Below are 24,290 nucleotides of genomic sequence, written 5' to 3'. Positions count from 1 at the left end.
CTCGGGGAACAAAACAACAAAATGTGAAAAACATTCCCACAGCATGATGTTGCCTCCACCATGCTTCATCGTAGGGATGGTGCCAGGTTTCCTCCAGACGTGATGCTTGGCATTCAGGCCAAATAGTTCAATCTTGGTTTCATCAGATCAGAGAATCTTGTTTCTCATGGTCTGAGAGTCTTTAAGTGCCTTTTGGCAAACTCCAAGCAGGCTGTCATGTGCCTTTTACTGAGGAGTGGCTTCCGTCTAGCCACTCTACCATAAAGGCCTGATTGGTGGAGTGCTGCAGGGATGATTGTCCTTCTGGAAGGTTCTCCCATCTCAGCAGAGGAACTCTGGAGCTCTGTCAGAGTGACCATCAGGTTCTTGGTCACGTCCCTGACCAAGGCCCTTCTCCCCCGATTGCTCACTTTGGCCGGGCGGCCAGCTCTAGGTAGAGTCTTGCTGGTTCCAAACTTCTTCCATTTAAGAATGATGGAGACCACTGTGTTCTTGGGGACCTTCAGTGCTGCAGAAACGTTTAGGTACCCTTCCTCAAATCTGTGTCTCGACACAATCCTGTCTCGGAGCTCTACGGACAATTCCTTCGACCTCATGGCTTGGTTTTTGATCTGACATGCACTGTCAACTGTGGGACCTTATATACAGGTGTGTGCCTTTCCAAATCATGTCCAATCAATTGAATGTACCACAGGTGGACTCCAGTCAAGTTGTAGAAACATCTTAAGGATGATCAATGGAAATAGGATGCACCTGAGCTCAATTTCAAGTCTCATAGCAAAGGGTCTGAATACTTATGTAAATAAGGTATTTCAGTTTTTTATCTGTAAACCTGCTTTCACTTTTGTCATAATGGGGTATTGTTTGTAGATGTGATGAGGAAAACGTTTCAATTTATCCATTTGAGAATAACGCTGTGAAATAACAAAATGTGAAAAAAGGGAAGAGGTCTGAATACTTTCCTATTGCACTGTATTTCCCTCAGATTACACAGACCCACAAAGAACTTGAAAACAAATCAAATTTTGATAAACTCCCATATCTATTAGGTGAAAAAACACAGTGTGCCATCACAGCACCAAGATGTATGACCTGTTGCCACAAGAAAAGGGCAACCAGTGAAGCACAAACACCATTGTAAATACAAACCATATTTATGTTTATTTATTTTCCCTTTTGTACTTAAACTATTTGCACATTTTTACAACGCTGTACATAGACATAATATCAAACAGCTCTCACAGTCTCACTGCAGAATTAGACGTTCATCAACGTTCTCCAAACGCCACATTTCTAATTTCTTCCAAAAGTCAAATTTCTAAGTGTATTTGTTGCCTCCTGCTGCTCTGTATCATTCCATTTCTCTAAACGTCAAATTTACAAAGTTAAGAGTTAAGTTTAGACAATCATTCCAAATGGTAAAGGTAAAGCTTAAAGTTTGGAATACGGTTATAACATTAAGTTTAGTCACTCAATTGGAATGGTTAAGGTAGGCTTAAGGTTTGGGATAGGGTTAAAACAAAAAATACAAAAGCAGTGTCCACGACTGGGATCGAACACACATCCTTCTGATCCAGAGTCATGGGATTACCCAAGCCTACTTGACGGTAATGGCACTCCCTGTTGCCCCTAGTGGCCGGTTTTTGAAGACATTTGCCGACGTCCTCAGGATATCCGTAGATGTCCAATTTCGACGTCAATCTTAAACGATCTCCCTGATTAATATATCATTTGAATTGTCTCTATTCTTTTCAAACGTTTGTGAGTGTAATGTGTATTTTTTATTTATTTTGTTTATTATCTATTTCACTTGCTTTGGCAATGTAAACATATGTTTCCCATGCCAATAAAGCCCTTTCAATGGAATTAAATTGAGAGAGAGAACGCTAGCTGCCTGAGTGGACCACGGAAGCGTCGGAAACCTCCCACGAGGGGCCCTGTGTAATTCGACGCATGCTGTTCAAGCTTAGAGTATATTGTCTTCCCATTGCTTATGAAGCCTCCACCCACTGGCCCACCCTACATTTAGCCGATCATGTGACACGGGCGGGCAGGCTAAGTCATTTGCAAGTAGCACAGTTCTCTGTGCAGCTCCCCATTCATTTCCTGAGAACTGCGAGAGCTCAGCAGCTGAGAGACAGAAGGGGAGGGAGCTGCGCACACAGAGAGAGAAAGAGAGCGAGCGAGAGAGAGAGGGAAGCGAGAGAGAGAGCGAGAGATAGGACTGGAGAAGAGAACTGTTTCCTACGGCTCTGCAGCTTCTGACAAGGTCTGTGCAAATTTTTCCTCCTGTTCTGCTCATGCTGTGGTTCTCATTTGTCATGTTTGTGAGATTGTGTATGTGTGTTTGTGTGTGTGGTTCAGCTGTCATGGCTGAACCACATATGACAACTCCTGGTCACCTAGGTACCTACCGCACACTGGCTGGCTGTCCGTGCATGCCATTGTGTTGGGTTGCAGTCAGAACGAAACTGACTAGGGACTGGACTTGTAACACCTATTTCGAACAAGCTGTAATAGCATGAAAGGATTATACTGAGGAGTACTGTAGACATTATCAGCATAGCTATAGCTTGTGGTGCCTTTAAAAACTGCTTACACCTCTGTCATGTTTTCTTGGCAATGCTTTAGCTTGTTTTAAGGCAAGAGTGGTGTATAGTTTGAAGTCATTGTTCTTTTGTCTTTGAGAAACAGTTTTTGCTAAATTAGTTGGTGAAGATTTGGGTATAGTAGGAATCTGTACGGGGGAAACAGTGCAGGATCCAAACTCCTCAGGAATAGCCCAAAAAGTTTGCTGGTTGTCACAGCTGTTTGTGGATGTGATAGCTGCTTGTGTGTTTCTGTGAGTGAGTGTGTTTGTGTGTGTGTATGACAGCCTTGTTTGCCACTGTAAAGAAGCAGCAGAGACACAGAGAGCGACAGGGCTGTTAGCAATGGGTTAAACATTCAGAAGCTCGGGTAGCAGAGGAAGGACACCGAGGGGGAGGTGTGTGCGTTAGTATGTGTGTGTGCATTTGTGTGTGTGTATATGCGTTGGGTGGGTGTTGCATGGCTGGTGTCTTGGATGTCATCGGCAGTGGCTCTGACTTCCAGAGGGGTAATAGTCATTGGTATTGATGGGTGTCTGTCACTGGGCTCAGAGGCTCAACTCAACCCAGGCAGGGCTACGGGAGGGTGGATGAGTGGGGGCTGTGTGGTGGGGGTGGCTGGGGGCTGGCCCTGGCCTGTTCTTTTCAATTACAGAGGACCGGGCCAGAGCTGTCAGCAAAGGCATTTGTACACCGGGGGTTGGGGGTCGGGGAGAGGCAGGGAGGGGAGGGGCCCCCCAGGGGACTGGGGAGGGTGGGAGGGAGGTGGAGACTCTGGCCCCTGTTCCTGGGTCTGATGTGGAAACTGAGTACTGACCTGCGTGACTTTACCCCTGTGCTGGAGAGAGGCCCCATCCCTGCCTTCAACACTGTGACAGCCACGGGGTGTGTGTGTGTGTGTGTGTGTGTGTGTGTTTGTGTGTGTGAGTGAGTGTGTGTGTGTATGCGCTGCTCAAGGGTGTTCATGGAGCCAGATTAGTGCTCATTTAAACTCTCACTTTAATTCCATTTACCATGGGCCCCTTTCCCTCAGCATTAGTACATTTTAGAAGGGGTCAATTATGTGCCTTAGCATTTACACTGAACATAATTCTCAAATTCATTAAAAGCCATATTTATACAATATACTGTTATTGCAAATATAAAAAACATTAATAGACAATGTAGTCTTGGGCAAAGATTTAGCCTAGTCCTGGACTAAAAAGCACGCCCAATGGAGATTTCCATTGAAATACCTTTTTAGTCCAGAAAATGGCTGAATCTCTGTCTGGGAAACTGGCCCAAAGTTATATATTTCACGTAGGTTACTGAATTTTATGGAAGAAAGACATAGATCACGTTCGATGATTTGGAGAAAACATATTGAAGATGATGAGAAAAGGTTGAAATTAGGTTTCTGACCAAGGTTGTAATCCCGCCATCAATCTATAACTTTCAGGACATTTCGATTTCCTTTCTAGGCAGCTATTAGTAGTTCCACACCAGATAGATATAGATCAGCCTAGATAGTCAATTACAAATGACCAATCAGTAACAAACACAGTCTATCTGTCTAATCAGCAATGGACCTAGTCTATCTGTCCAATCAATTAAAAAGTACCAATCAGCAATGGACACAGTCAAATCTAACCAATCAGCAGTCTACTTGTCCAGTCAGCAACAGACTTTTGCTGTGTTCACGTGCTATCAGAGTTATCGGGAGCGCTTACTTCCCAGTGGGACATGGGAAGTTTGGAGGGTCACTTGAATGACCCTCCAAAATCAGAATTACAAGTGGGAAACTCTTGAGTACATTTTGATACCAGAGTTGCGGTGTTGTGATGTTTCACCACTGACCTTTCACCTTTTCAACCAAAAGATGACAACAAATCGGTTTTTGACAATTACAACCTTATCAATATGGATAACATAGCTAGTCTGTTCGTATTGTCAATGTTAAGCAAGCTAGCAAAGCTTATCAAGCTTATCAAGCTAGCTAAAATGTTATTGGTTGAATAATTGTTCCATCTTCAAAAGCAGTTGAACACAATCCCTATGTCCCACTAGAACATGAAGCCAGCAACAGTGTACATGTCCACAGCGTTCATTCCAGTCCAATTATAGTTGCTCTACAGGATCCTGCCACCTATGGCATCATCTGCCTGACACAGTATAATAACAGCGACACAAATTGGAACAGTTGTTGACAGATGTAATCTTATGGAATGCGACACGTATTCTAAGAAAACATATACTGAACAAAAATATAAACGCAACAAGTACAGTGTTGGTCCCATATTTCATGAGCTGAAATAAAAGATCATAGACATTCTCCATACGCACAAAAAGCTTATTTCTCTCAAATGTGCACACATTTGCTTACATCCCTGTTAGTGAGCATTTCTCATTTGCCAAGATAATCCATCCACCTGACAGGTGTGGCATATCAAGAAGCTGATACAATGCCACAGATGTCTCAAGTTTTGAGGGAGTGTGCAATTGGCATACTGACTGCAGGAATGTCCACCAGAGCTGTTTCCAGAGAACTGAATGTTAATTTCTCTACGTTAAGCTGCCTCCAACATCGTTTTAGAGAATTTGGCATTACGTCCAACCGGCCACACAACCGCAAACCACGTGTAACCACGCCAGCCCAGGACCTCCACATTCAGCTTCTTCACCTGCGGGATCATCTGAGACCAGCCACCTGAACAGTTGATAAAACTGTGGGTTGGCACAACCAAATAGTTTCTGGACAAACTGTCAGAAACCGTCTCAGGGAAGCTTATCTGCGTGCTAGTCATCCTCACCAGGGTCTTGACCTGACTGCAGTTTGGAGTCGTAACCGACTTCAGTGGTCAAATGCTCACCTTCGATGGCCGCCATCACCTCATGTTCCAGCATGATCTGTACACAATTCCTGGAAGCTGAAAATGTCCCAGTTCTTCCATTGTGCATGTTTGGGATGTTTGGATTGACGTGTACGACAGCGTGTTCCAGTTCCCGCCAATATCCACCAACTTCGCACAGCTATTGAAGAGGAGTGAGACAATATTCCACACGCCACAATCAACAGCCGGATCAACTCTATGCGAAGGAGATGTGTCGCGCTACATGAGGCAAATGGTGGTCACACCAGATACTGACTGGTTTTCTGATCCACGCCCCTACCTTTTTTTAAGGTATATTTGACCAACAGATGCATATCTGTATTCCAGTCATGTAAAATACATGAATAAGGGCCTAATGAATGTATTTCAATATACTGATTTCCTTGTATGAACTGAAACTCAGTAAAATCTTTGTTGCATTTATATTTTTGTTCTGTGTACATTGTCATAATAGGCTGGACAGATTACGTTTTTTCTGATGAAAATTACTTATTTGCATCCGCCATGGAGTCCAGTTTCATAATATTACCATATGTTCCAGCTGCTTGCCATAGTTTTGAAGTAAAAGGGGAAACAGGCCTTATTTTAGGCAATTTTTCACCCTGTGGGTTCCTATTAGTTCTATTGAGCACCGTGGCACCAACTCTCCTTCCGAACGTTCTATTCCCAGCCCATTGTTCTGCATCACAATGCAAGCTTCACTGGTGTTAGCAATGAGCTCTACCCACCTAAACCCATGGGGTTACCTCAGGTAACTTGATATTAACAAGGTTACGGCTACTTGGTGAGCACCTCCTATGTGTGCACGCGCTTGCGTGGTCACAATTATTTTAATGAGTGTAATAGTAAAGAGTTTAATGAGTGTAATCGTGAGTTTCAAGTTTGGGGAAGCTTACAATTTATCCTACGATTTCTACCGATCTACATGCCAGTTCTGATTTATTTTTGACATTTTCATGGAACAGTTTCATTTCAATAATAATGTTTTTGTTTCTCAAAATCATTGTCAAGTGGTTAATCATACAAATCTGAAGTAAAATGATAAAAATCTCAAAGTTAAAATTCAACTATGGTGAGAGCACTAGCCTCTGCCATATGGACACATTGATACACTGTGATTCATTTGCGGCTAAAGAAATGAGAGCATAGAACTCAGATATAGCCTATAGGCCAATGCAGCAGTAGGCCTTCCATCATCAACTAAGTAAAATACATAGGCCTAAAGCTGACAAATAAAAACAGTAGAAAATATCCTGATGAAAATTAAGATTCTTTCAATCACATTGATTTCTCTTCTCCGCCTGTCTGCCTCCCTTTCTATCTGTCTTGACTTGAGCTATTGCTAGTGAAGTTCAACATTGTATCAAATCATCTCAGGGTTCGGACTGAAGCTATCGCTAATGAATTTGCAACATTGTATCAATTAGCCTGATCCGGGCCCTCAAAGTTTCCTGCGCCAGTGCGCTTGGGACAGTAAGCTTTTATGATGTTTCCACTGGATATATGGGATCATCAGATCATGATATTTTCCTCTTTTACACCGAGGCTTGGTGATTATCGAGGCCAGATTTTTTTATACTGAGGAACTATCATTTGCAATGGATGTTAAAAAAACAGACTTTGTTGACTTGTGTGAGGCGAAGAAAACATGAGTGGTGTACGTGGTGAGTTAAGACGATTAGAAATAAGACATTGACAAATGGGCATTTTCCTACATATGCATGGATTCTGGAGAGAGACGCACAATATCTTCGCCACACTCCCCTCCCCTTCTTCTTGATGCAACATTTTAAATTATACTCAAGACACATTATCTTCACACATATTTTAGACACTTTTCACTGACAGCCGCAACTCAGTCAGCTAGACCTATTGCCAGGCGCACTACCCAAATTGCGGGCTTCCCAAACACACTTGTGATTTGAAACAATCCACAGCTATTTTTTTTTAAAGAAGCTCATGCTCCCTGGTGAAGTATTTTGAATGATTCTATTTAGAGTAATTCTATAACTTTGGCGAAACATCAATTTACTTTCAGCCAATCCAGCATCCTAACAGTGAACTGTGCACCCGCCAACTTTCCTTTCCAATTCGCAAGAGGCTGAAACCAGAGATCTGTATATAATGATGAGATGCTCATGTCTCCGCCCTAACAATAGGAGTCTTTGTCCCAAAAGCGGGGAGGATTATTTCCATAGAGAAGCATTGGGCTTACACTAGACTGATTTTGGCGAGAGTGAGCCCTCTCGCTTCGTCTCTTCTTCTATGCTGAAACTATATCACCGGAGAGAAAGCATCCGAGCAAGCGAAACAGCGCCCCTCTATATGTAGCTCATTGATCTGATGCTGTCTGGACAGAAATAGTATGACATGCCATACTCTTTTGGTCCAGACAGCATCAGACACATGGTCTTGTGGTCCTCTGTAGCTCAGCTGGTAGAACACGGCACTTGTAACGCTAAGGTAGTGGGTTCGATCCCCGGGACCACCCATACAGAAAAAAATAAAACATATGTATGCACGCATGACTGTAAGTCGCTTTGGATAAAAGCGTCTGCTAAATTGCATATAAATAAATACATATAAAATAAATACATATACTGAGACAGAGGGGCGCTGTTTCGCTCGCTCGGATGCTTTTACAGAGATTTATGTTTATTTTTGTCGGCGCACGTCTCGGTCAAATAAATTATTAATATTTCAATATTTTATTTGGACAGGCAAGGAGGTTTGATAGGGCGGGCCATGTGAAAAATGTTCTGGTCGTGGTTGACAAATATTTTGGGGAAAAAGGTGTAAAACCTCATCAAAACGCATGTCACCGTCTTCTTTTTTTGCAAAGAAATACACTATCTTTACGATTTTGTTGTTTCTAAATGGCTGCTGGGTAATTTGATACGCGTGAAATCTGTACATTTGTAGGCTTTGAATTGAGCATATGCTGCACAGGTTCACTGAGTTGCAAACCACATGAATGGGTCTAGCTCATTGCTTAGCAGCTAATGGTGATTTGTAGATCTGACGCAGTTGCTACCTCAGATTATCAGCCAAGCAAGGTATGTAGTACCCGTACATGGCCACAGGGAGGCTCAAAAGAGCAGGAGAGTTATAAATCCATACTGTTTTTTTTTTCTCCAGAAAAACAAACAAACCTTCAACCCTAACCCTAGGTCCATCCCTTAAAAAAGTTAGTTCTAACCCCTATTTTAACCCTAACCCTGAACAGACAGTAATCCTAACCCTAATTCTTGGGTATGGTAGCTTACAAAACTTTTAGAAACTAGTATTTTTAGTAATAATGTTTTGTTGTATTAAATAGCATTTTCATTGTTATTTTTTTCTCAAAACCTATAACTATTTGCTGGTTTTTAAAATATGTTTTGTTTTATGGTATTTATTGTCGCAAGGCAGATCACTTCTGATAAACGAGCAACATTAAATTTTTAGTGATTTTATTATTTTATAGACTAATCTCTCTAATTAATAAGAAAAATATACTTTATTTCTCAGCTGCCTCTCCGATGTATTTAGTCTTCTGTGAATTAATAACTTTTCAATATTCACAGGTTCACTCCTCTGACGGCAGGCATTGCAGACAGCAAACAGATCAGCAGAAGCAAAGGCTATTTTTTGAGAATCCCCATATTTATTAAACAACTCATTTCCTGTGTCTGTTTATATGTTAAAGCTAGAATCCTTAGTTGCTACATACATTTTTGCAATTATAAATTCATGACGAATACCCATTGATCCCATAAAAAATTTAAGAATATAACCCCTTTAGAACCCAAAATACAAGCTTGTTTTACTCCAATGTTTGTAAATAATATACAGTACCAGTCAAAAGTTTGGACACATCTACTCATTCCAGGGTTTTTCTTATTTTTTAAAAAGTGGCGCAGTGGTCTAAGGCACTGCATCGCAGTGCTAACTGTGTCACTAGAGATCCTGGTTCGAATCCAGGCTCTGTCGCAGCCGGCCGCGACCGGGAGACTCATGGGTGGCGCACAATTGGCCCAGCGTCGTCCAGGGTAGGGTAGGGGAGGGGAGGGGAGGGAATGGCCGGCAGGGATATAGCTCAGTTGATAGAGCATGGCGTTTGCAACGCCAGGGTTGTGGGTTCGATTCCCACGGGGGGCCAGTATAAAAATGAAAAAATGTATTCACTAACTGTAAGTCGCTCTGGATAAGAGCGTCTGCTAAATGACTAAAATGTAAATGTAAAATGTAAAAACTATTTTCTACATTGTAGAATAATAGTGAAGACATCAAAACTATGAAATAGCATATGGAATCATGCAGTAACCAAAAAAGTGTTAAACAAATCAAAATATATTTTATATTTGAGATTCTTCAAATAGCCACCCTTTGCCTTGATGACAGCTTTGCAAACTCTTGGCATTCTCTCAACCAGCTTCACCTGGAATGCTTTTCCAACTGTCTTGAAGGAGTTCCCACATACTGTATGCTGAGCACTTGTTGGCTGCTTTTCCTTCACTCTGCGGTCCGACTCATCCCAAACCATCTCAATTGGGTTAAGGTCGGGGGATTGTGGAGGCCAGGTCATCTGATGCAGCACTCCATCACTCTCCTTCTTGGTAAAATAGCCCTTACACAGCCTGGAGGTGTGTTGGGTCCTTGTCCTGTTGAAAAACAAATGATAGTCCCACTAAGCCCAAACCAGATGGGATGGCGTATCGCTGTAGAATGCTGTGGTATCCATGCTGTTAAGTGTGCCTTGAATTCTAAATAAATCACAGACAGTGTCACCAGAAAAGCACCTCCACACCATAACACCTCCTCCTCCGTGCTTTACGGTGGGAACTACACATGCGGAGATCACCCGTTCACCCACACCGCGTCTCACAAAGACACAGCAGTTGGAACAAAAAATCTCACATTTGGACTCCAGACCAAAGGACAAATGTCCACCGGTCTAATGTCCATTGCGCATGTTTCTTGGCCCAAGCAAGTCTCTTCTTCTTATTGGTGTCCTTTAGTAGTGGTTTCTTAGCAGCAATTCGACCATGAAGGCCTGATTCACACAGTCCCCTCTGAACAGTTGATGTTGAGATGTGTCTGTGACTTGAACTCTGTGAAGAATTTATTTGGGCTTTAATTTCTAAGGCTGTTAACTCTAATGAACTTATCCTCTGCAGCAGAGGTAACTCTGGGTCTTCCATTCCTGTGGCAGTCCTCATGAGAGCCAGTTTTATCATAGCGCTTGATGGTTTTTGCTACTGCACCAATATGGAACAGTTCTTGAAATGTTCCATATTGACTGACCTTCTTGTCTTAAAGTAATGATGGACTGTCATTTCTCTTTGCTTATTTGAGCTGTTCTTGCCATAATACGGACTTGGTCTATTACCAAATAGGGCTATCCTCTGTATACCCCCCCTACCTTGTCACAAAACAACCATTTGGCTCAAACGCATTAAGAAGGAAAGAAATTCCACACATTTAACTTTTAAGAAGGCACAGCTGTTAATTGAAATGCATTCCAGGTGACTACCTCATGAAGCTGGTTGAGAGAATGCCAAGAGTGCAAAGCTGTCATCAAGGCGAAAGTTGGCTACTTTGAAGAATCTCAAATATTAAATATATTTTGATTTGTTTAACACCTTATTGGTTACTACATGATTCCACATGTGTTATTTCATTGTTTTGATGTCTTCACTATTATTCTACAATGTAGAAAATAGTAAAAATAAAGAAAAACCCTGGAATGAGTAGGTGTGTCCAAACTTTTGACTGGTAATGTATGACTACTATAGTTTTGATATCATGGATGGTCAGTCCTTGCATCCATAGCTCTGTCTATTAATTTGAGAGTGGTTGTCACGCCTGCTCCTATTCCCCCTCCCTGGCGCTCGAGGGCGATGGGCTGCCCACCATTACGGACACCTGTCATCGTCGTTACGCTCATCAGTGCTCATTGGACTCACCTGCACTCCTTCCCTTTGTTAATTAACTCCCCTACATCTGTCTGTTCCTCTGTTTGATCCCCGTGTCAGCATTGATGTTGTTTCGTTTCCCCTGTCCAGACGCTGTCCGTGTTTTGCTCCATGTCTTTTATTGATTAAATCATCACCCTGCACTTGCTTCCCGTCTCCCAGCGTTTGTCGAACCGAGATCGTCACAGAATGCAGACTCCAATATTGGAAGCATCAGGAAGTTTCTTTTTTGTTGGGTTTGGTGACGTCGGGTCCGGGTGCCGTGGCCGAAGGAACCGGGGGTGCCTCAGCCAGCTGGTTCATCGGGCTCCCGTGCCTTAGCTGGCTCGAAAGGTTTCCTTGCCTCGGTTGGCTCGGCAGGCTCCCATCCCACGTCACGCCTCAGCCGTCTCGTCAGGCTCCCACGCCTCGACCGGCCCGTCAGGCTCGACCAGGTGGGACGCCGGGTGGCGTCCCTAGAGTGGGGGGGGGTACTGTCACGCCTGCTCCCGCACCCCCTCCCTGGTGCACACCTGTCACCATCGTTACACGCATCAGCGCTCATTGGACTCACCTGGACTCATTCCCTTTGTTAATTAACTCCCCTATATCTGTATGTTCCTCTGTATGATCCCCATGTCAGCATTGATGTTGTATCGTTTCCCCTGGCCAGACGCTGTCCGTGTTTTGTTCCATGTCTTTTATTTATTAAATCAACACCCTGTACTTGCTTCCCGTCTCACAGCATCTGTCGAACCGAGATCGTCACAGTGGTTACATTTACCCCAGGCCCATCCTTCAGCTTTTTACCATCAAGAGATTACATCATGCAACCCTCGCGGCTAGCAAATTACGTCAACATGCCCTTCAATTGAGCAAGAAGGCTGAGTGCTCGCTGCCAGCACGAGCTTGTGGCGGGGCTTGTTTAGTTGGCTAACCGTGCCCTCTTGAAAGTGTCAACAATATGAGTCGCCTGCACATTACAGCATAGATAATATTGTAGCGTAGCGGATTTGCTCACATGACTCGTGATACTTACTTCACAAGTTCGGATCTTGCATGCAGCAGGCTTGCTTTTTCACATTTTAATCATTTTACATTGGATTTTTCAGGCAATGGCATACCCTTCCAATGTTATTGATGAAGTGAAATATATAAATTAGATCAGCACTCTATTTTCAGTAGCACGCATCTGAAATCTGGTTTCCACTACATAGCACAGCCATAAAGTAAATCTCAAGGAAACGTCAGAAAATGTCATTAGTTGTCTTGCTGCCAGTTTATGGTATAATTGATAATTGCAGTACCTGGTTGATGAATTTGTCAATTAATGTATTTACTAGGGAAATGCTTTTTCTTGACCAGAGGTAACTGAATTAACGTTCAGGATTATTGATAAAAGTTATTGAAATAGTAATCAAGTATAATTTCAAAATATGAGCATAAAAACAGGTAATAATAAACATGAATCATCATTATATTAATTCACAGTAATCTGTTAAAATACGCTTTTAAACACTTTCTGTAGCTGTGTAATATCTCAAATGTAACACACAAACACGTAATTGTCAAAGAAAAGTATGTTTAAGATTGTTGTACCTACACTGAGAGTACAAAACCCCTTCCTAATATTGTTGCATCCCCATTTGCCCTCAGAACAGCCTCAATTCGTTGGGTCATGGACTCTACAAGGTGTCAAAAGCATTCCACAGGGATGCTGGCCCATCTTGATACACACAAGAAACTGTTGAGCGTGAAAAACCCAGCAGCATTGCAGTTCTTGACACAAACCGTTGCGCCGTTCAATGGCACTTAAATCTTTTGTCTTGCCCATTCACCCTCTGAATGGCACACATACACAATCCATGTCTCAATTGTCTCAAGCCTTAAAAATCCTTCTTTAACCTGTCTCCTTCTCATCATCTGCACTGACTGAAGTGGATTTAACAAGTGAAATCAATAAGAGATTTTGGCTTGGATTCACCTGGATTCACGGTCAGTCTATGTCATGGAAAGAGCAGGTGTTCATAATGTTTTATACACTCATATTCTAGTGAAATATAATCACAAGAACAACACGTTTTTTGGTGCATTTTATTATAGCCCGCAGTAGAGATGGTGAGAGGCAGACATTCAAAACAATATACAAAGAAGCAAAGAATAATTCACCAATATTAACCATCATTAATTTGATGATTGCATATGCCCGATAGTGTCTCCCAATCCTGGCCCTGGGGGACCAGAAGGACACACACCCACATCCCCTTCGATTGGCTGACTCAAGTGTGTCAGTACTAGGACAGAAACACAAATGCAGTCCCCCTGGGCCCCCAGGACAAGAACTGGGAGACACCGGCCCAGTACAAATAGGCCTAATGTTATGGAACTGATTAGACTGTTACTGTTACGCTTTACTCGCTGGGCCTTTCTAATTGTTCTGTAACCTGACTACAGTACCTTGCAAAAGTATTCATCCCCCTTGGCGTTTTTCCTATTGTGTTGCATTACAACCTGTAATTGAAATGGATTTTTATTTAGATTTCATGCAATGGACATACACAAAATAGTCCAATACAGGGAAATTCTTGAGGGAAACCTGTTTCAGTCTTCCAGAGATTTGAGACTGGGACGGAGGTTCACCTTCCAGCAGGACAATGACCCTAAGCATACTGCTGAAGCAACACTCGAGTGGTTTTAAGGGGAAACATTTAAATGTCTTGGAATGGCCTAGTCAAAGCCCAGACCTCAATCCAATTGAGAATCTGTGGTATGACTTAAAGATTGCTGTACACAAGCGGAACCCATCCAACTTGAAGGAGCTGGAACAGTTTTGCCTTGAAGAATGGGCAAAAATCCCAGTGGCTAGATATGCCAAGCTTGTAGAGACATACCCCAAGAGACTTGCAGCTGTAATTGCTGCAAAAGGTAGGCATGTTGTGTAAATCAAATGATACAAACCCCCCAAAAATCAATTTTAATTCCAGGTTGTAAGGCAACAAAATAGGACAAATACCAAGGGGGATGAATACTTTCGCAAGGCACTGTACATGTGTGCATTAACGTGAAAGTATTAGTATGCAGTCCGTGTTGGGTGTACGTGTGGGAATGGAGTGTGTCTCACTAGCTGTGGCCTGACACCACTTACCTACCTATTACCTACACTACATACTATTCAAACCCCTGGACAGAATAACAGTAAGCTCCCCCGGAATGTGGTCGATAAGTCCTCTACAGATCTCCGAATGTCAAGAAGTCAATATCTGAAGAAAACTATAGAGGAGATAAAATTATGAATTTGTAGATACCAAATGATAGTTGTTAGATGGGATATAATTTTTGGTTTGAATGTGTTCAAAATACACTTTTTCATGGAATAGTTCATGCATCAAAAGTGTGCTGCCTGCCTGTCTGCCTGCCATGCCATCAGAGGAGTAGACCTGTGAATAATAAAAAGCTATGTTACTGCCACACTTTCACATAGAGGCGTAGTTCAAACCACAAAATGTAAACTACAAAAAAGGCCAATAAATAAGCCAAATTGTAGCAGAGAAATAGTAAGCTGGTTAAATAAAAGACTTCGAACTCTGAAGTCGTCCCATTGTTTCATATAGAGGAAATAGGGGTATGTCTATTTCGCCAAATATCTCAAAATGTGTGTCTTGATTTTTTTCAAGTCATACACCATTTTAATCAGGAGAATCTCCTCTTTCTAATGATGTAAGACTGGGCAGCGAGCTCTGCTGACATCAAATGCTAGCCTTTAAAATGTTCGAAATTACACATTACTATTGAACTCTGAAGCTGCCTCATTGTTTCCCCTATGTGGAAATCCTACACGGACGTCTGTCTATTTCGCAAAATATCTCACAATGTGTATATTTTTTCAAGTCGGACACCATTTTAATCAGGAAACTATCCTTTTTGTAATGATGTTAGGCTGGGCAGTGAGCTCTGTTGTGATCAAACGCTAGCCCCGAAATAGTCAGAAGTTGCCATTTATTCCCCTACTTCCTCGTTACGCAGATGGCAGCACACTTGACCACATCGAGTTGCGGATGTTTACTTTCTACACAAGTTGTAATTTTTCAGTTTCGTCCTATGAACAGATTGTAGTGGTAAAATAAAAAGGGATAAATGTTTTGGTGCCATTTAGGTGAAATGGAATGATAAGCATCACTCCAGTTAGCAGAGGCTCAGCGAAGGTTTGTTTCAATTAATTTGCTATGGCCTCGTGCTGGCTTTCCAGTTCAGCCAATGTTTTTGGCCGTTTTTCAGCCTTGGGTGAATTTGTACTCGTTCTATTGTTCAGCCTAGTCATAGTCTCGAAATATGGATTTCCCAGATAACAACACATAATTAGGTGGACTAGCTATTTTGTATTTTATCATCAATAATTTTTCAAACTAATATGGAATAATATTGAATAAACTGAGCAGGTCTGGAAAAAGGTTGTAAAATAATCAGTTGGATATAAAGCAACCTTTCGAGTGCTCAGAGGGCTTTTATATTGTAAAGGGGGTTCATTAACCTCATTCAATAGCAGACACCTGTCAATTAATGTAATCTGGATTAATTCATGATTGTATACTCTAGAGTACAGTATTTAGTCGATTATCTCATCTGCTGGTAGCAAGAATCCGGCAACTCTGAGCGGAGGGCAGAGGCATTAGGGGAGAGGCAAGAGGGGAGTGCTCCCCCCTCACGTAGGGTGCATTGTGGGATGGCCCTGGCCTGTTCCCATCTTGTGTATGTGATGGTAGAGGAAGGGGACAAAGTAGAGGGTCTGGTTATAGTTGTTGACACAGCCAGAAACATTAGTATCATCTGACACCATTGACAAACACTGTAAATAGCACATTGGACTTTCTTCTGATTCTCTTGTCAAAAAAGTATGAAATCCTCTAATTTTCTGGGCCCGTGTGTTAGCTATGAGCTATTGGACTGAGGAAGAGTGAGAGTGCTAGCCCACATTTTGTGCAATCAGACATAGATAAGCCTGTCTTTCTTGAGGAAAGACAGAAAATGCATCATGGAACTCTGCAGCAAAGTGACAATCAATGACAAACAACAGAGCATACATTGAGCGACAGTGCACACATTGTTGTTACCTCAGTCTAGCCATGGTGCATGGAATAAAAAGAAAACAACTTCTACAAAAGATATTCAGCCACTCTGAGAAAAACTGAATGACATAAAAAGGACTGCAGAACTACATAAAAAAGGACCTGGGTGAAAAACATAGCATATTACGTCCTCATTCATTCCCCAAAAATCTTCATGGTTTGGGTATAAAAGTTAGGGGCTTACTGCTTAATAAGGATCCTCGGCCTGGCCTGGGCCCGGTTTCCAAAAAGTTTTCCCAAACTAAGCCTGAAGATGCTTTTGGGAAACCTGTCCCTGTTTGATAACATGAGGTGACTCACTAGGAATGATGACACCCATGGAGCTATGGGACCTGGGCCGTGTTCCAATACTGTGGAAGTAATCACAGATGTTATCACAGATCTGACATGACTATATTGGTCAAAGTTATATGAATGGAACTCTTCCTTCAAAAAATAATATATATATATTATTATTTTATTTTACCCCCTTTTTTCTCCCCAATTTCATGATATCCAATTACAATCTTGTCTCATTGCTGCAACTCCCCAACGGGCTCGGGAGAGGCGAAGGTCGAGTCATGCGTGTTCCGAAACATGACCCACCAAACCGCGCTTCTTAACACCAGCCCGCTTAACGCTTTGATGCGTATGATCACGTATTTGTGATCATTGTACGCTGCAGGGACCACTCAACAATCTCAAATATGTGATTGGAACAGTAGCAACAGAACCTATGATGCAACAAACGCGTCTAAACAGCATTGCTGTCTGAACAGCATCTAAATATGTTTTTATAAAGCTCTTAAAATGTGTTCCTCAATTTGACCTTTTATTGTAAAAGATAAATGCGAACTTCATCATCCAAGCATCACACGGAACACAACAATCAGCCAAAGTCATTCCATAAACCAGTCTAAATAACAGGTTGCGCTGACAAAAAACAAAACATAAGTTAGAGACTTCACAGCTAGACTAGTTTACAATGTACCACATCTCTTGTGAGCACAAGAGACTAATGTAATGTTGTTTAGAAAATAAATGCGTGTCAGCTAAGCTAACAGCAGCTAAATTCTTTATGATGGCAGCCATGTTTGTTTATGTTTGACTTGGCGAAAACTCCCTAATCCCAGAATGCCATTCACTATAACATGCAAATAAACAAAGTCAAAGATGGCTGCTCTCATTGCCTGAGAAATATTAACTTAGTTTAGTCACTTTTCAGCATATTACATATCGTTGACGTACTTGTTACAGTGTACACAAGAACCAGAGCAAATAAAATGTTTTCACCTCACAGATCATCACACCAAATACAAGCCTACTGCCTAGCCTAACCATAGCGCGGAAGCTAAACAGTGATGAACCCATTTTAGGGGGGTTTGTGGGGGGGGTTCATTTCCTTTGTGGGGGGTTTTCAAGTCCATGGGGGGTAGAAATGGGGGAAGGTATCGTGGGGGGATATGATGCAGGAAATATCACTATGATGGGATTTATCAATAAATGGGGGGCAAACACAAAAGAAGTTCATACACAAAATAAAAATAAAACCCCTGGAAAGGGGGGTCTGAGTTGGCAACCCTGAGGTACCAAAATTACAATCTGATGCCGCGTTCAAAACAACTGGGAACTGGGAAATCTCCGACTTCAGTGCGTTCAACACAACTGGCAACTCGGAAAAAAACGAGCTCCGACAGGGAAAAATCGTTTTGGATGGTCATCCAACTCGGAATTCCAACTCGGGAACTCGGGCCTCTTTCTAGAGCTCCGACTTTCCAACCTGAAGATCATTCACATCATGATTTTAGCTAGTATTTTTCTGAGTTCACAGTTGTCTTGAAAGCACCATAAGTCAGTCAAGTGAACTATCCCTTGTTATAACATCTTTGGTCTGACAGACGTGACAATCAGAATGCATTGTATAATGTCAACAAACATAGCGCCACACATAGCCGGCAAATAGCTTAGCATTAGCTCATCATAATCAGTACAACATTCCAAAAAGTATTTTACACACATCATATGTGTCCATTACAATCTATGCAAGAATCGGAATGCATGATTTGTCACCAGTACTTGAACACATGTGAATAAAACAGTAAATACATTATGATCCATACATTCATACGGTGTGCTACAGCAGAAACAACAACACGATTTACAGAAAATAAGCCACTTACTTTGATAGGAACGCACACAATGCGGGCACCAGCCAGAAAATGTGCTGGAGGAAACGTTTGTGCAAGGCCTGTTCTGACTAGAGATGCGCAATGTCTTCATACTTGATCTGGGGAAACACTAGGGAAGTACTTGGGCTCTCATTGAAGAGAGAGTTTGTCCGGCTCAGTAAAGCCTCAAACATAAATTGTCTGCAACAGTGAAATGGGCTACTTGTTATGTGAATTACCGAGGAGGCGGAACACAGCTCAATTCAATTCTACTCAATTTGAAAATAAAACTTATTAGAAAATCATTTGAAATAGACAAGTTGAAACAGCCTATAGATAATTAGCAGGCAGCGTGCACTGGTTTGAGGGCAGCGCGGGTAACTGTCCTGTTGCGTAACAATCACATTTTGGAACAGTGAGAAATTCTGACATCACGCGCATGATAAAACTCACGCAGGGGCAACGGTTGGAGATATTTGGAACTCACGTGTGAGAAGGTTAACCCGGAAGCCAGCTGCACCAATGTGTCAGAAGAAACACTATTCACCTGACGACCGAGGTCAGCCTGCAGGCACCCGGCCCGCCACAAGGAGTCGCTAGAGCAGGGACGGACGGACGGACGGAGGGAGGGAGGGACCTTCATTTAGAAGATTATTCGAACAGGGCCTAGTTATTCACGTTCATTCTACGAAACTGCTTGTCACTCTGCTGTATTTTTCGGAAACCTAGGTACATACATACTGTACAGCTAGCTTCAGCAGCCTTGTGCGTACAGATCAGTGTGAACTTTGTTTCCAGTTGTAGGTCAAGCGTTAGGGGGGGAAATTATGCAAACAACATGTGGAATCCATTTGGAGGGCCTTTGGCATTCCAGAGCTTGTCGATCAAAAGTAGTGCACTATAAAGGGAATAGGGTACCATTTGGGACGTAGCCCTGGTTCAGTTTTAACAAGGCCACAGCCATGTTAATGTATGTTCACGTTATGGACCATAACTCCTTCAATTAGCTCGCTAAACCACAGCGCTTAGCAGAGACTGTATTAGCTGAAAACGAAATGAGAATAACAACGGTTAAAGAGAAGCTGTGTGTGTGTGTGTGGAGGGGCGAGGGAGAGGGGGAAAAAGCGGGAGTGAGCGAGAAAGAGAGTGAGATAACGAGAGAGAGAAAGAGTACAAAAGTAACTGAAGTAAACACAGCTGCTAGTTTTATTAAGTGGAGTATGAGTGCTGGAATGGGTCAAATTTAGGGGAAAATGATTTTTTCACCTTTTTAAAAATAGGCACAGTAAGATTTAATATAATGAGAGTCAGTGATTAGGAATGTTTTCCTTGGTACAGTATTGTCTGTTTTCATGCACTCAGTCAGTCTGAGTGTGTGTGTGCGTTAGAGTGAATGTGCTAACTTGAGTAAGCGTTTGAGTGTATGAGTCTGTTTGCATGTGTGTATACATACTTGAGCATGTGTTATTGTATACCAAGGTGATTATAGTTTTGTGCTTTTCTATTCATTTTTAGATTTGTATTAGAAATTCAGTTTACCTTCAGATAGTTTTCAGACTTGATTTACTCATTTTGATATAGTTTTAGTTTGATAATATATTTTCTATTTAAAAAAAATATATTATTTAATTTAAGTGTTAGTGACACTAATACATAAGGGGATGGGTCAGGTAATAGGTTTGGTTATGTTTAAATTATAAATCAATCTTAATGTGACTTGGATTTAAAATGATAATCGTCGGTGTCCAACTCAGATTAAGACATTTTTGACACGCAGTTGAACGCTATGGCCAGCTCAGGTTGTTATGGATGCCAAATCTGATGGAGGTTGAGCAACGCATGCTGTGCCTTGTTGGAGGAGGGGTGATAGAAGTAGGCTGATATGCCCATAAATGACGCAGTCCTTTCTTGCTCCATCCATCTACACACAGGGTTATTTTTCATGCCTCTTTCAGAATCTCCTTAACTTTCTGGGTTGCTGTATCCATCCATGGACATGCCAGACTGGATGAATAAATGAACCAGTGCTTCTTCTCTCTTTTATTTACTCATTTGAATTAGGTTGCCAACGGCTAAAGTTGGTTATCCTAATGTTGACGTGCAACTCCTACTTAATTTTTATGTCCTTATTTTTGCCAATCTTCATTCACTTTCCTTAACATCCTAAAGCTTCCCATTGTGACATCATCACTTCCAACTTCCATTCACTGTCAATTCAACAATACAACTTTTGACACAAATCAGCTACTTTCGGCAATTTTCTAACAACTTAGACAAAAGGTTAGAGGGTATGATATCTTGGTCTACTTCTCTGCTACAAAAATCAGAAAAAATTATAGAAATATCCGGTATGGATCTATCAATACAACTGTTTTATTAACCACATCAACAACATTTTCAGTAACTTTCTTTGCAAACAAATGTGGTGTTGACCACTACCACAACAAATTAGACAAAACGTTAGAGGGTATGCATCTTCGCCTACTTCTCTGCTATTCAAATCTGTTTGTGGAACCAAAATATCCGGTACGGATCTAACAATACAGCTGTTTTAGTAACCACATCAACAACATTTTCTGTAACTTTTTTGCAAACAACTACCGTTTTGACCACTCCCCCAACAAGTCAGAAAACATTTTAAAAAATTAAAAAACATTTAAGTCATTTAACAGACGCTCTTATCCAGTGCGACTTACAAATTGGTGCATTCAATTTAGGATAGCCAGTGGGACAACCACCCTTTTTCTTTTTTTTTCTTTTTTTATGGGGGGTGTAGAAGGATTACTGTTATACTATTCCAGGTATTCCTTAAAGAGGTAGGGTTTCAAGTGTCTCCGGAAGGTGGTCAGTGACTCCGCTGTCCTGGCGTCGTGGGGGAGCTTGTTCCACCATTGGGGTGCCAGAGCAGCGAATAGCTTTGACTGGGCTGAGTGGGAACTGTGCTTCCGTAGAGGTAGGGGGGCTAGCAGTCCAGAGGTGGATGAACGTAGTGCCCTTGTTTGGGTGTAAGTTCTGATCAGAACCTGAAGGTAAGGAGGTGCCGTTCCCCTCACAGCTCCGTAGACAAAAACAAATAGGGTACGAAATCTTCCTCTACTTCTCTGCTTTTCAAAACGGAATAGGAATAGCTTTTACCAATCAATAGAACAAGCTATTTTAGTAACCCATCAACTGCTCTGTTTCTAGATGCAGTAAGTAATGCCAGAAGCTAGCAGATTCAGTACTTACCAACAACAGCTGCAAATTCCAATAAAACTACATCACACTTTGAAGTTCACTTTCCTTGCTTTGTCTATCAACACTATCATGAATCTAGCAAATAGGTTTTGTGGGTCAGAGTGCAGTATTTCTTCAGATTCATAGAAAAACTTTTGTTGTTAGCATGGTTCTCACACTAGCTTTAGCCATAAGGGAGCAGTGTTGCCACGGCAACTGTTGCCTAGCAACGCTAGACTCATAGGGAGAGAATGTCTTCATAGCTCTACAAATTCCCATGATTTGTGAATCTGTTTCGGACCAAACAGCTAGAGTTACGATTTTGAATGCTTCCCTGGTCTGGACGAACTGGAATGATAAAGATAATATTTCTAATGCTCACTAAGTTTGTCCTCCTTCTCAGGATCATGCTTTGTGCTCTAAATAACTCAACTGTTTAGTTTGCCTGTCTCTAAAGAGAAGGGCAGGCGAATGCCTCTGATTGGATAGAGCAGATTAGAAATAGCTTCTACTAATAAAAAGGTTGTCGGAGTTTAGAGTGAGGAAAAGTGGCTAGCTAACGTAAGCTGCTGTGAAAGCATCAGCTACTCTTCCTGGGGTACACACAAAACATGTAATACTTTACGCTTTCTTGAATGTATTCTGGATTTGGGGACTGTGAAAAGACCCCTGGTGGCATGTCTGGTGGGGTAAGTGTGTCTCAGAGCTGTGTGTAAGTTGACTATGCAAACAATTAGGAATTTTCAACACATTAATGTTTCTTATGAAAAGAAGAAGTGATGCAGTCAGTCTCTCCTCAATTCTTAGCAAAGAGAGACTGGCATGCATAGTATTTATATTAGCCCTCTGATTACAATGAAGATCAAGATGTGATGCTCTGTTCTGGGCCAGCAGCAACTTAACTAGGTCTTTCTTTGCAGTACTTGACCACATAGCTGGACAATAATCAAGATAAGACAAAACTGCCTGCAGGTCTTGCATTTTGGAGTGTGGTGTCAAAAAAAAAAAGTAGAGCATCTCTTTATTATGGACAGACCTCTCCCCATCTTTACAACCATTTAATATATGTTTTGACCATGACAGTTTACAATCTAACATAACACCAAGTAATTTAACTTTTTCAACAGCCACACCATTATTTGAACAGTGAGAGACAGAATAACAACAAAAAAATCCAGAAAAACGCATGTCAAAAATGTTTTAAATTGATTTGCATTTTAATGAGGGAAATAAGTATTTGACCCCTCTGCAAAACATGACTTTGTACTTGGTGGCAAAACCCTTGTTGGCAATCACAGAGGTCAGACGTTTCTTGTAGTTGGCCACCAGGTTTGCACACATCTCAGGAGGGATTTTGTCCCACTCATCTTTGCAGATCTTCTCCAAGTCATTACGGTTTCGAGGCTGACGTTTGGCAACTCGAACCTTCAGCTCCCTCCACAGATGTTCTATTGGATTAAGGTCTGGGAACTGGCTAGGCCACTCCAGGACGTTAATGTGCTTCTTCTTGAGCCACTCCTTTGTTGCCTTGGCCGTGTGTTTTCGGTCATTGTCATGCTGGAATACCCATCCACGACCCATTTTCAATGGCCTGGCTGAGGGAATGAGTTTCCCACCCAAGATTTGACGGTACATGGCCCCGTCCATTGTCCCTTTGATGAGGTGAAGTTGTCTTGTCCCCTTAGCAGAAAAACACCCCCAAAGCATAATGTTTCCACCTCCATGTTTGACGGTGGGGATGGTGTTCTTGGGGTCATAGGCAGCATTCTTACTCCTCCAAACACGGCGAGTTTAGTTGATGCCAAAGAGCTCAATTTTGGTCTCATCTGACCACAACACTTTCACCCAGTTCTCCTCTGAATCATTCAGATGTTCATTGGCAAACTTCAGACGGGCCTGTATATGTGCTTTCTTGAGCAGGGGGACCTTGCGGGCGCTGCTGGATTTCAGTCCTTCACGGCGTAGTGTGTTACCAATTGTTTTCTTGGTGACTATGGTCCCAGCTGCCTTGAGATCATTGACAAGATCCTCCTGTGTAGTTCTGGGCTGATTCCTCACCGTTCTCATGATCATTGCAACTCCACGAGGTGAGATCTTGCATGGAGCCCCAGGCCGAGGGAGATTGACAGTTCTTTTGTGTTTCTTCCACTTGCGAATAATTGCACCAACTGTTGTCACCTTCTCACCAAGCTGCTTGGCGATGGTCTTGTAGCCCATTCCAGCTTTGTGTAGGTCTACAATCTTGTCCCTGACATCCCTGGAGAGCTCTTTGGTCTTGGCCATGGTGGAGAGTTTGGAATCTGATTGATTGATTGCTTCTGTGGACAGGTGTCTTTTTATACAGGTAACAAACTGAGATTAGGAGCACTTCCTTTAAGAGTGTGCTCCTAATCTCAGCTCGCTACCTGTA

General features: G+C 42.1%; 1 protein-coding gene across 1 annotated transcript in view; it reads left to right on the top strand.

The window, feature by feature from the left end:
* Window positions 1–2,050: 2,050 nt before the first annotated feature.
* klf12b (Kruppel-like factor 12b) overlaps window positions 2,051–24,290 on the top strand; it is a 201,524-nt gene continuing 179,284 nt past the window's right edge. The window contains exon 1 of the mRNA XM_041844004.2: window positions 2,051–2,269. The gene's annotated coding sequence lies outside the window, so the exon portion shown is untranslated. The remainder of the gene's footprint in view (window positions 2,270–24,290) is intronic.

Source organism: Coregonus clupeaformis, chromosome 23 (assembly GCF_020615455.1).
Source record: "Coregonus clupeaformis isolate EN_2021a chromosome 23, ASM2061545v1, whole genome shotgun sequence".
NCBI lineage: Eukaryota > Metazoa > Chordata > Actinopteri > Salmoniformes > Salmonidae > Coregonus > Coregonus clupeaformis.
Note: the sequence above shows the minus strand (reverse complement) of the source record. Positions and strands in the feature narration are given on the sequence as shown.